Source organism: Malaclemys terrapin, chromosome 2 (genome assembly GCF_027887155.1).
Source record: "Malaclemys terrapin pileata isolate rMalTer1 chromosome 2, rMalTer1.hap1, whole genome shotgun sequence".
Taxonomy (NCBI): Eukaryota; Metazoa; Chordata; order Testudines; family Emydidae; genus Malaclemys; species Malaclemys terrapin.
Genome location: NC_071506.1, coordinates 70,937,670 through 70,948,583, shown reverse-complemented (window position 1 = coordinate 70,948,583; position 10,914 = coordinate 70,937,670). Strand labels below are relative to the sequence as shown.

The following is a 10,914-nucleotide window of genomic DNA, read 5'->3' as shown; positions in this document are numbered from 1 at the left end:
CCCAATGGAGCCCAAGGGCTGGAAGGGGATTGCAGCAGGGGCAAGGGGGGCTCACAAACACGGGGCCTGCTAATACCCAGGGTGGTGCGTTTAATAACCCAAGGCATAACCCTGGGCAGCCTCATGGACTGAGGAAGGGAAGTGACCGAAGGGAAGCATCCACGCATGCAGGTGGGCAGGCTGTGTGCACGAATGGGGTAGTCAGCAGCGGAGCTGTGCAGCAAATGGCCAGTGAAGTTGTTTCTGAGGTTTTCTTCACAGCATTACAGCGCTTCCAAAGGGCACGAGGTTACCCATAACCAGGAATTTCTCTTCCACCGAACACCAGGGATGGTGGTAATGCTGATCCCAGGGGTGAGTGTGAGCTGAACCACACAGAGGTTGGGAGGGATGGGTGGCAGAGGTGGTATCCGGCCTTCCAGCCTGGCAAGGGGTGGCAGTTGCAGGGGCCACAGCCAGGTGCAGGGACTGTGAGTTCACGTGAGGGGGACAGGAGTCAGCCTATTGGGGTAGTAAATACTCTGGGCCCAGGAGTGGGAGGTCCAGAAACCGCACCTTCAGATGGTATTACACAGCTGCTGCATGCTAATTTGCATTTACTCCAGCAGCTTCAGGCAGGTAGGTGTGCAGGGTCTGCACGGGGTAGGCCCAGCCTGGGCTCAAGTTTGGGCAGCAGGATGGGGCAGGCCCCCAGCAAGGGTAGCGAAGACTGTGTTGGAAACAAAGCCTCGGGCACATGGGGACTCATCGGCCATCAGGACATGTAACCTCCCAGGACATGGTAGAGGCTGGTGGTGGATTTGTGCTCAGTTTACCATATGAAGGGGGTTGTTTAGAAGTGTATGAGCTGCCTGGAGATGCATAACAGATTCCTATAACCTGGCAAGGAGGAGTAAGCAAGAGCAGATTATGAGAGGGACAGGACTAGAAGTTCTGTCTCTATGCAGATCCTTCTGTGTTTTGTCCCACAGGAAGGCTGCACAAGTGGCTGATGTGAATAGATTGCAACCATTGGGCTGACAGAGCCTGTTCAAAGTGGCGCTGTGGTCACAGGGGGGAAGTTCTCCTCCTCCATTTTCCTGCGCCTCTGCTTAGCACCTTTCCTACCTGTTTGACTTCCACTGTGAATATGCATGTGTTTCAAGATGGGTTTGCCTGGTATTGTTGCCGGCACAGGGGCCCGAGGATAGCAACAGTGAGGTTCGGTGCCCGGAGTGCTTCACGCCAATAAACATACCGGGGTGGAGAAACAATCAAAGTTTATTTGAGATCTCAAAGTGGTGCAAGGAGACAGGCAAGTCTCAAATCGAGCACACCAGCAAAAACAGTTTCTCTCTTCTTTATACATTTTACAACTAAGCCTCCCCCTCTCTACCACCACCCCCACTCCCTCTCCCCTTTCTACCAAAGACATGTTTATACATTTAAGCAACTAAATCATTCTAGGGCTATAAATCTAGCTTGTTAGTAACTTCTCTCTAAACAGTTATTTGGTCCTGTTTACCCTTAGTTTATTACCCCTTCCTCAGCTAGAAACATGCAAACCTCATCATTATTGTTTGGTACCTGAAATGAGCAAGGTCGTAATTGCTAACTAGCTATTTACACATTCCAATACCTGTCCTTGGCTGTTAAGGTCGATCAGAGTTAAACATGGAAGGACAGAATTTAAACATGGAAGAACTCTCAGGCAGGCCTAGTAACCCCAACAGTATCACATAATACTAGGATGTTTTGGATCCAGCCAGAACAATATTAGTGTAGAATAAAAGGGACATTAAAAAATGTAACTTCAGATATGCAAGTTACTGCATTAACTTTGACCATAGAACAGAGTTTTTCCTAATATAAAGAAAAGTTTCATCTATATGTATGTGTGTTACTTACCAGAATTTCAATTCACATTTAATTTAAAGGGAGAAAAGTACTCCATGTACCAAAATGAATTGTGCAGGTGCCATGGCTTAGGTCAGAAATATCCAGGAAAAAAGGAGAAAATATTCCTTTTCTTCTTTTCCCTTGGCTTGTTCTTCCCTAGGAAAGATGAGTTTCCCCAGGGAGGTCAGGCTTCCAGTTTGATTTAATTCTAATGCAGCATTTCTCACTGTAAGGCAGAATGGTAGATCAGAAGACATTCCCTGCAAGACTGTAAGATCCTCTCTCTGGTCAACAATGTATGATAGATTCCTTTGAATTATCATTAGGATCTCACAGCACTTCTACATTTCTCCCCACAGCAAATGTCACTCGTCTTTGGATTCCACTATTGCTGATCAAATTACATGTAAACATTAAGATTAAACTGAGTATGAGCAGTATGCTTTAAGATTGTATTTGATTTCCTCAAAAACAACACATAGTCCAGTGGACAGGACAACAGATTAAGACTTGGGTAACTGAGGTTTTAATCCTAAGTATTTCATTGTCTTGCTGTGTGATGACTTTGGGCAAATCAGTTCTCCTCTCTGTTTCTCCAGCTGCAAAATGATAATTATACCTTCTTTGTAAAGTGTTTTGAGATCTGTGGATGAAGTGTTATATAAGTGCCCTAGACATTTATATTTAGTGTTGTATTGCCTTTGAATCTGCTTTTCCACCACTTACACTAGTGTGAAAATCAAGAGTAACTTCATTAAGGTCAATGGAATTACACTGGTGTACATGAGAGGAGAATCGGCCAAGTGTGTCTTTGTTTTCTTTTTCATTTAAAAATTTGAAAATATAAGTTACAAAGGAGATAAAAAAGCAACAACGTGATAGCAGGAAAATTTAAAACCCTGGTGATTTGACATTTGTATTAAAAACATAGTTTCTCTCATTTTTTAAGTTTTTAATGACTGTGGTTTGGATGGCGGAATGCGTGGTGTCTCATTACAAAATATGAATTATAAATACAGTTCTACCTGTATGTGAGATGTTTCGCTGATTGAAGATGCTCATCAGCTCACAGGCATGGGTCTTTCAAGCGCTCCAGTTAGAGAGGGACAATTTCCCATGCTATTTCTCACATTTTACAAGCAAAAGAAAAAAATGATCTTGATCTATCATTTTTGGTCCTCTACAAAATCTGTTTGTGATAGTGTTGGTATTAATTATAGGTATTGTATTAGCACCTAACCATAATAACTAAAGGCCCCAACCAAATTTGGTCTCCATTATAATGTTTATAAAGCTTAGCAAGTAATATCATTCCACTGAAATTAAAAATTTGAAATATTCTACTGAAGAATATTGGCATGGAAATGAGCAGTGCTTTTAACAGAATTTAATCAACGAATTGATGTAAAAAGGTTTTGTCAGAATGCCATTATAAATTACATTGAGAACATTTATATGAAAACAATTATAGTCTATTGTATTTTTAACTTGTTCTGGGCCAAATTCTGCTCTCAGTTACAACATTTCTAATTCTGGTGTAACTCTAATGAAGGTCAAATGTTAATAACCATAAAGTGAAACCTACATAGTCACAACATAATTAGGACAAGAATGTGCAACACTGCCTGTGGCAGCTGTCAAATGGAAAAAATAAAAATACAACGAAAAGCAATGAACCTTAAAAGGAGTTAAAGTTCTTTCACAACATGTTTTACAATTCAGCATTGACAAGTGTTTTCAGCAGATCTCCACATTTCCCAGCTAATGTAACAGTTTCTGGCTCATTTTTGGCATACAATATAGAATGTATGTGCATATAGTCAAAGCTGTCAGCTAATCTAAATTTATAATTAGGATAATAAAATAGAAATAAATAATATTCAGGGAGATTGATAAAATAACTTGGTTTAAAGCTGAGCTTTGAAGGAGTTTCTAAAGCCATGTAATTAAATTCCATGTGGAGCGTCGGGGAGGAAGTGAAGCAACAGCGAAGACCTGAATAAAACCAGTTCCTCAGTTATTTCCTGAGGAAAAGCAGCTCTCAAGCTGTTACAGGTCTATAGTTTCCCTCCCTCCACCCCCTCCCAAACCTTTGCAAGCTGTTTGAGCCTGATTGCCTCTGTCCTGTGACCTTGATGCCATGTGAAAGATTCTGTCACAAACCACTGCCACTTTATTGGTGAGGAAGAATACTCCCCCCAATTATTACATGTTTGGGTCAAAAGTGATAAACAGATTTGTCAAAGTTTTAATTAAACCCACATGCAAAACCAGTACTGTGGTGCCAGTTCTCAAAATTTTATTACAAGTATTGGGATACTTGGGGTCTGGGCCAAACTGAAGAAGTTAAGGGTCCTAGGTACATCATGACATAGCAATCCCACATGGCTCTGCCCTTGTGGCTCTGTACTGCGCGCCCCCCGCCTTTCTTAGAGTACCAGGGTCTTATTCTCCCCAGGAGAAGTAGCAGAGGTAAAGGGAGTGATCTGAGGTCAAATAAATGGAGGGGATAAGTGGAGGACAGGCAACTGTGAGGGAGCATTCAGGTGGAATGAGAGCACGATGACTGGCCATCCTGTCCAGCTAGGGAGAGGGGAAGAGAGAGATAAAATGGCAGCTCCCTACACCCATTGAGATATAAGGGTACGTTGAATCCCCTGCATTTTTTGTGTGTAATTAAGGTTGAATTTTGACCCTGAGATGACCACACACAAGTTGAAAAAAAATCAAAAGGAAACTGAATTCTTTTCTTTTAATGTCATGATTTTTTTGTGTGGGACGGGTTGATTCATGATTTTTGACCATTGCAAGTTGACAATGCAGCGAATACATATTAGAATATCAAATATAAACCATGAGCCTACAGGCTTTGCAGGCTTCAGTGTTGGTTATGGGTGTGTAAGACTACAGGATCAGGGCCATAAATGTCATATGTATGACAAATATAGGCCTGATCTTGCAGATGACATAAAGGAGGTAGCCCACTTACAGCATGTTTGTCCTGTTTCTGGTTTCCCTGAGTATACTCAGCTCACATCTTTGGCCTCTTTCTCATGATAAAATCATGGAGTCTTCTGTTTATCTCAATTATTTAATCTCCTTTCAGGTCCAATTGGGTTTCAAGCGCAGACGTTTTCTCGTTGCTGGGAGTTGTGACCAGGTATACTGACTAACAGCTTTCTTAAAACCAAGTGTTTTTCTTTAGACCCCCCACCCCCAGTATGTTGTAAAAGCTCCACGGCCCACCAATGCCACAACAACTGTTTTTCTGCATATTAAAGCCAGGGCCAGTGTTAGAGCGTAGCAAGCAGGGCAACTGCCTGGGGCCCAACCCCCCCGGGGTGCCTCACAAAGCTAAGTTGTTCAGGCTTCAGCTTCAGCCCCAGGTAGCAGGGCTCAAGACTCCAGGCTTCAGCCCTGCTCAGTGAGGCTTCAGCTTTTTGCCCTGGGCCCCAGCGAGTCTAACAGCGGCCCTGCTTGGTGGACCCCCTGAAACCTGCTCGCGGTCCCTCCTGGTTGAGAACCTCTGCTTTAGACAACTCATTAGAAAAAGAAGAAAAAAAGACTGTAAAACAAAAGAATGGTCTACAGAGGTATTCTTACCTAAAGTCCTAGCAGGCCATACTGGTGATCTAGGAAGGCCTAGTTTCTCTAGACAACTTCATGGGTTCCTGTGGCTGAATGATTTTTTTTTTTTTTCAATATGGTTTCCTGCTTGTATCTCCCAAGACTCTTCTTTGAAATCCTGGAAGGGTTCTTTGTTTTTCGGTGATGGCAGGCTTTTACCCTCACCTGGTCAAACCATTTCCACAGGCTGAGAAGAGACTGAGCCAGACTCCAGAGTTAATAGTCTGGTATTGTCCCTTGATGACTTTTAAGTGGACGCTGATGGTGACCGTCTTGAGACTTCCTTGCCTAACCCATCTCAGACAGACCTCTAGCGAGAGGCACTTATTTGAACAAAAAACAGGCCAGAGTCAGGCCAACATACAGATTATTACAGAACAGCTCCATAGGCATCAGCCCCACTGTTGTTCATGGGCCTCCATCTGAACATAATGGTGTGTCCAAATGGTGTCAATTGCAGGTCCAGGGCCATTTTTAGGATATTAGTGTAATTATATTTCAATAATGAATCGTCACTTGGTATTGAGTTTTGTGTTTTGGAAAGTCATGTCTTGTACAAAAGCCCATTCCTGCAGTCCATACCTCTGCATAGGTCAGTGGGAGTGGGAGTGGACATGGTTCAGGACTGCAGGAGTAAACCCTAAGGCCTGGTCTACACTGGGGGGTGCGGGGCTGATCAAAGTTATGCAACTTCAGCTACGTGAATAATGTAGCTGAAGTCGACGTACTTAGATCTACCGCAGTGTCTTCACTGCTGTCTTCACAGTGTCTTCACTGCTGATGCTCCCCCCGTCGACTCCACCTACGCTGCTCGCTCCGGTGGAGTACCGGAGTCGACAGGAGAGCGCTTGGCGGTCAATTTATCGCGTCTTCACTAGACGCAATAAATCGACCCCTGCTGGATCGATCGCTCCGGAGGTAAGTATAGACATGCCCTATGTGTGTTTTTTTTTTGTTTTTGTTTTTTGTTTTTTAGGATCAAATCCTGCTCCTGCTTTCATAGCCATGGAGTGTTCCCTTGCAAAGGACGGGGGGCTAGGTGGCTCCTATTTAACTTCTAAAAGGCGCCAAAGACAGGGGTCAGTGAAAGCTACTGAAGCTACAGTAACAGCTGTGGAACTGGTCCAAAGCCACTTCTCTGCCAAGAGGGAAGAGACCCTTCTCCTAAGTGCCATGGAGTAGACAGTAGTGTAATGTACAACACTCAGGCGTTAAACTTAATTATCTCATCTACTTTGAGCTCAGTCTTCCTCACTCTTAAGGTTCTAATGTTCCTTAGCATTAAGCTGGTTTGCTTGACCAGAACCTTTTTGTGCCTGACCCCAAGCTCCATGTGACTAACGAAAGAGCTCATTGTGTTTCATGTTGATTTTGGAATGGTAGAATTGCATTTAATAGGCTCATAGATTCATGGATTCTAGGAGTGGAAGGGACCTCCAGTCCCCTGCCCTCATGGCAGGACCAAATACTGCCTAGCCCATCCCTGATAGACATTTATCTAACCTACTCTTAAATATCTCCACAGATGGAGATTCCACAATCTCCCTAGGCAATTTATTCCAGTGTTTAACCACCCTAACAGGAATTTTTTTCTAATTTCCAACCTAAACCTCCCTTGCTGCAGTTTAAGCCCATTGCTTCTTGTTTTATCCTTAGAGGCTAAGGTGAACAAGCTTTCTGCCTCCTCCTTATGACACCCTTTTAGATACCTGAAAACTGCTATCATGTCCCCTCTCAGTCTTCTCTTTTCCAAACTAAACAAACCCAATTCTTTCAGCCTTCCTTCATAGGTCATGTTCTCTAGACCTTTAATCATTCTTGTTGCTCTTCTCTGGACCTGCTCCAATTTCTCCACATCTTTCCTGAAATGCAGTGCCCAGAACTGGACGCAATACTCCAGTTAAGGCCTAACCAGCGCAGAGTAGAGCATGTCTCATGTCTTGTTCACAACACACCTGTTAATGCATCCCAGAATCGTGTTTGCTTTTTTTTTGCAACAGCATTACACTGTTGACTCATATTTAGCTTGTGGTCCAATATAACCCCTAGATCCCTTTCTGCCATACTTCTTCCTAGACAGTCTGCTCCCATTCTGTATGTGTGAAACTGATTGTTCCTTCCTAAGCCATAGATGCATTTCCATAGATGCATTACATAGTAGAACAATGAAGCACTCTTAAGCCATGTAATTCAGCAAGAGTGGTCACCATTAAAAAAGTATTCATCAAGTTTCTATGTTCTAGCATCTGAGATTATCACAGTTTTCTATTTATTTATACTAGGACATCTCTGTACTAACAGTGTGGGAATGATTGGTCAATGCTGAATTTTAATAAGGGCATCTACTGTATATGCCACATAAATTAAATAAGCAGCAAAATGTCTTCAGAGTAAGATCCTGTAGCTTTTACTCAGGAAGACTTTGAAGCTACAGGATAAGGCTAAAAAGAGTAAAAATTGATGGAGCCATTATGATAGCTTCACTTCTTTAACTTATTTTTAAAGTTACTTTTGTTTGTTTTTAAACTGAATATCAGCAGATAATAAGTAACAAAAGTTTGTGGCCAAGTCTGGCAAAATCATTCATGTTTTATCTAAAGTTTTGCAAGAAAACCAATAGTTTGATGTGATCTGTACAATGTCACATCAATATTACAAAGGCACCAAACACTATCAGTCATCCAAGCTAGCTCATACCTCTAAGGAACAATATATAATCAAAACCAAATCACAGAATTGAATCTTCATGCTTTATTACAGCTGAAGCAAGCAGGAAATTTTGAAGGCTTCAAGTTAATAGAAATGTCCAAGACTTCAGTACTTCTGCTCTTTTGCCTCCATCTTGAAGTGATGTTGAAAATACACATCCAGTACAGCAGTCAATGTAATCTGCCAATTATATTTTCGTTGGAAAAACTACATAGCTGGATTTTGCAGAATTCACCAATCTCCCACACTGATCCGGTTAACTTTCAATAAGAAAGGGGTTGCTTCTCTTAAATCCAGATGCATGTTGAATTCTATTTTAAGGCTTCTGTTAACAAACGTGTAGTACTGATCACTAGTTTGCAATGCCTCTCAGGGACTACAGATCACCATAATGGGCTTAATCCAAGGCCCAGTAAAATCAAAGGGAACTTTTTGTTTGTAGTCAGTCGGCTGTGGATCATGGGCAATATGTTTATTTTTATGTATTATGTTTATTTAGGCATAGTTGTTTCTATCACATATTCAAGTCACTTAGAGTGCTTTTCCTGTGCATTAACACAAAATCACACTCAGAAATCTAAGTCCTAATTAGAACTGAGACATTTCTATAATATAGACCAGGGGTAAGCAACCTATGGCACTTGTGCCGAAGGCGGCATGCGAGTTGATTTTCAGTGGCACTCACACTGCCCGGGTCCTGGCCACTGGTCCGGGGGGCTCTGCATTTTAATTTAATTTTAAATGAAGCTTCTTAAACACTTAAAAAAACCTTATTTACTTACATACAACAATAGTTTAATTATATATTATAGACGTATAGAAAGAGACCTTCTAAAAACATTAAAATGTATTACTGGCACGCAAAACCTTAAATAAGAGTGAATAAATGAAGACTCGGCACACCACTTCTGAAAGGTTGCTGACCCCTGATATAGATGTTACAAAAGAAGTTTCAATGTGTTTGTGTTGTAAGCTTATAGACATACATATTTGAAAGCTCATTGTTTCTTACATAAAATAGTGACCGTTACCATGATAATCATTATTGCTGGAGCTTAAGGCTCCAGGGTCCCTCACTTTTATGCATCCATTTTGGAGGGATTGTGACAGGCCTTTGCATGGGGAAGGGAAGCATACAAAGAACCTCCCTTGGAGAGTCTGTTGCAGTTGCAGTCCTTCTATTCAGGGGAACACAGGGATTCTCCTTCGGTGCACCTCAGAGGCAAACCATCTCAAAGAGGACAGGAACGAGGCAAGGCCATGACTTTCTTGTTACTGGACTACAGACTGGGTCAGCTGCAAGAGAGGGAGAAGACTGCTCCATGCTAAAGGTGGGGCAGCCTGCATAGTCCGCTTTGCATTGGGCTGCTGAGGCAGGCATTGTGTTTCCATTCCTCAGCTTTCCGGGGGGCAGTACAACTCTGCAACACCCCCTATGGTACCAGAAGCTAAATGACACTTGGTCTTGAAGATTTAATTCTCCAAGTATTGGGTGAGAACGCTCTAAGAATATGATATACAGCAGTAATGCAGTTACTATTGAATGTTGGATGCTAAGTTGCTCATGACTCCCTTTGTATTTTTTATCTAAGCACGTGCTGTAATTACTTGGCCAGAGAGATAAGAATATATACCAGAGCTGTTAAACAAAACTCAGGCTTAGATTTTTGAATATAAAATGACCTCCCATCATTTGCAGTAGAATTAAAACCATTACCATGAACTGTACTGTAACCTTCCATTAGTTAAGAAAGGTAAATGAATGGAGCCATGTAACAGTTTTCCCTGAGACACCTAATGAGGACAACTGAAGCTGCAGAAGTGAATGGTGGTCTAATGCTGCAGTGAGATTCAAGCAAGAAAACTATCTCCACCTAATGATAAGGCTATTAACTTTTTCAGTGAAGCAGTCATAGTAACAGTGTTGTGATCCATATCCTTGCTCAAACATTTTAAATGCATCATTCTGCGACAAAAACTGAGACTATTACAGGCAGAAACACACCAGCTCCAGTCATGATCAAAAAATATTTTAGGGAATTGTGATTATCAACCTTATTCCCTATACATTTTGCATGTGAACTACGTTTTAGTTTTGTAAAGTAATCATCACAGTGTTTTGCAATTCCATTGCTGCTTATGCCCAGGTTCTCTACGGCAATTTATAAACACAAATGCATTTACATTCATAACATCTTTGTGTTTCCACTGATGGTATACTGCAGCACATGGGAAGCCTGAAACCGGATTAGAACCCAGCTCTCCTGAGTCATGGTCCTGGGCTTTGCCACAAGCCATTTTAAGTTGGTTTACCCAGATGAAAAAACCTCTTAAATTGCATCACACACAGTACTGGGTTCATTTAATGTATAAACCCTTCTTGAAATCTGAATGGCAAGTCACAAACATCCAAGCTGCTGCTCTGTCCTTAACCCCAGCACGGCTGCTTGCCTCTCTGCAGAGCATTGAAATGGAGCAGCGAGACAAATGAATGCAATGGCAGGTTGCACAATTAAAAAATTAGATAATGATGCTGCTGAAAACTAAAACCGTGTGCATTATGAAAGGAAAGCATATTAGGCATTCAGCCTTCACTCTCAATTTCTTGTCTTTTGTACGTTTCAGTTACTTTAAAGTGGTCTTTTGTGGTTTAGCTTTTGGGGGAAAGGAATACGGTAGCTTGGAGAACCCCATAAACAT

At 41.9% G+C, this 10,914-nt stretch overlaps 1 long non-coding RNA gene across 1 annotated transcript; it reads left to right on the top strand.

Annotated features, from left to right (window-relative positions):
- The first annotated feature begins 267 nt into the window (after positions 1–267).
- Positions 268–6,417, top strand: LOC128832571 (uncharacterized). The gene is made up of 3 exons (XR_008444006.1): positions 268–354; positions 4,985–5,038; positions 6,272–6,417. It is a non-coding gene; the product is annotated as an uncharacterized LOC128832571 (long non-coding RNA).
- Positions 6,418–10,914: the final 4,497 nt, after the last annotated feature.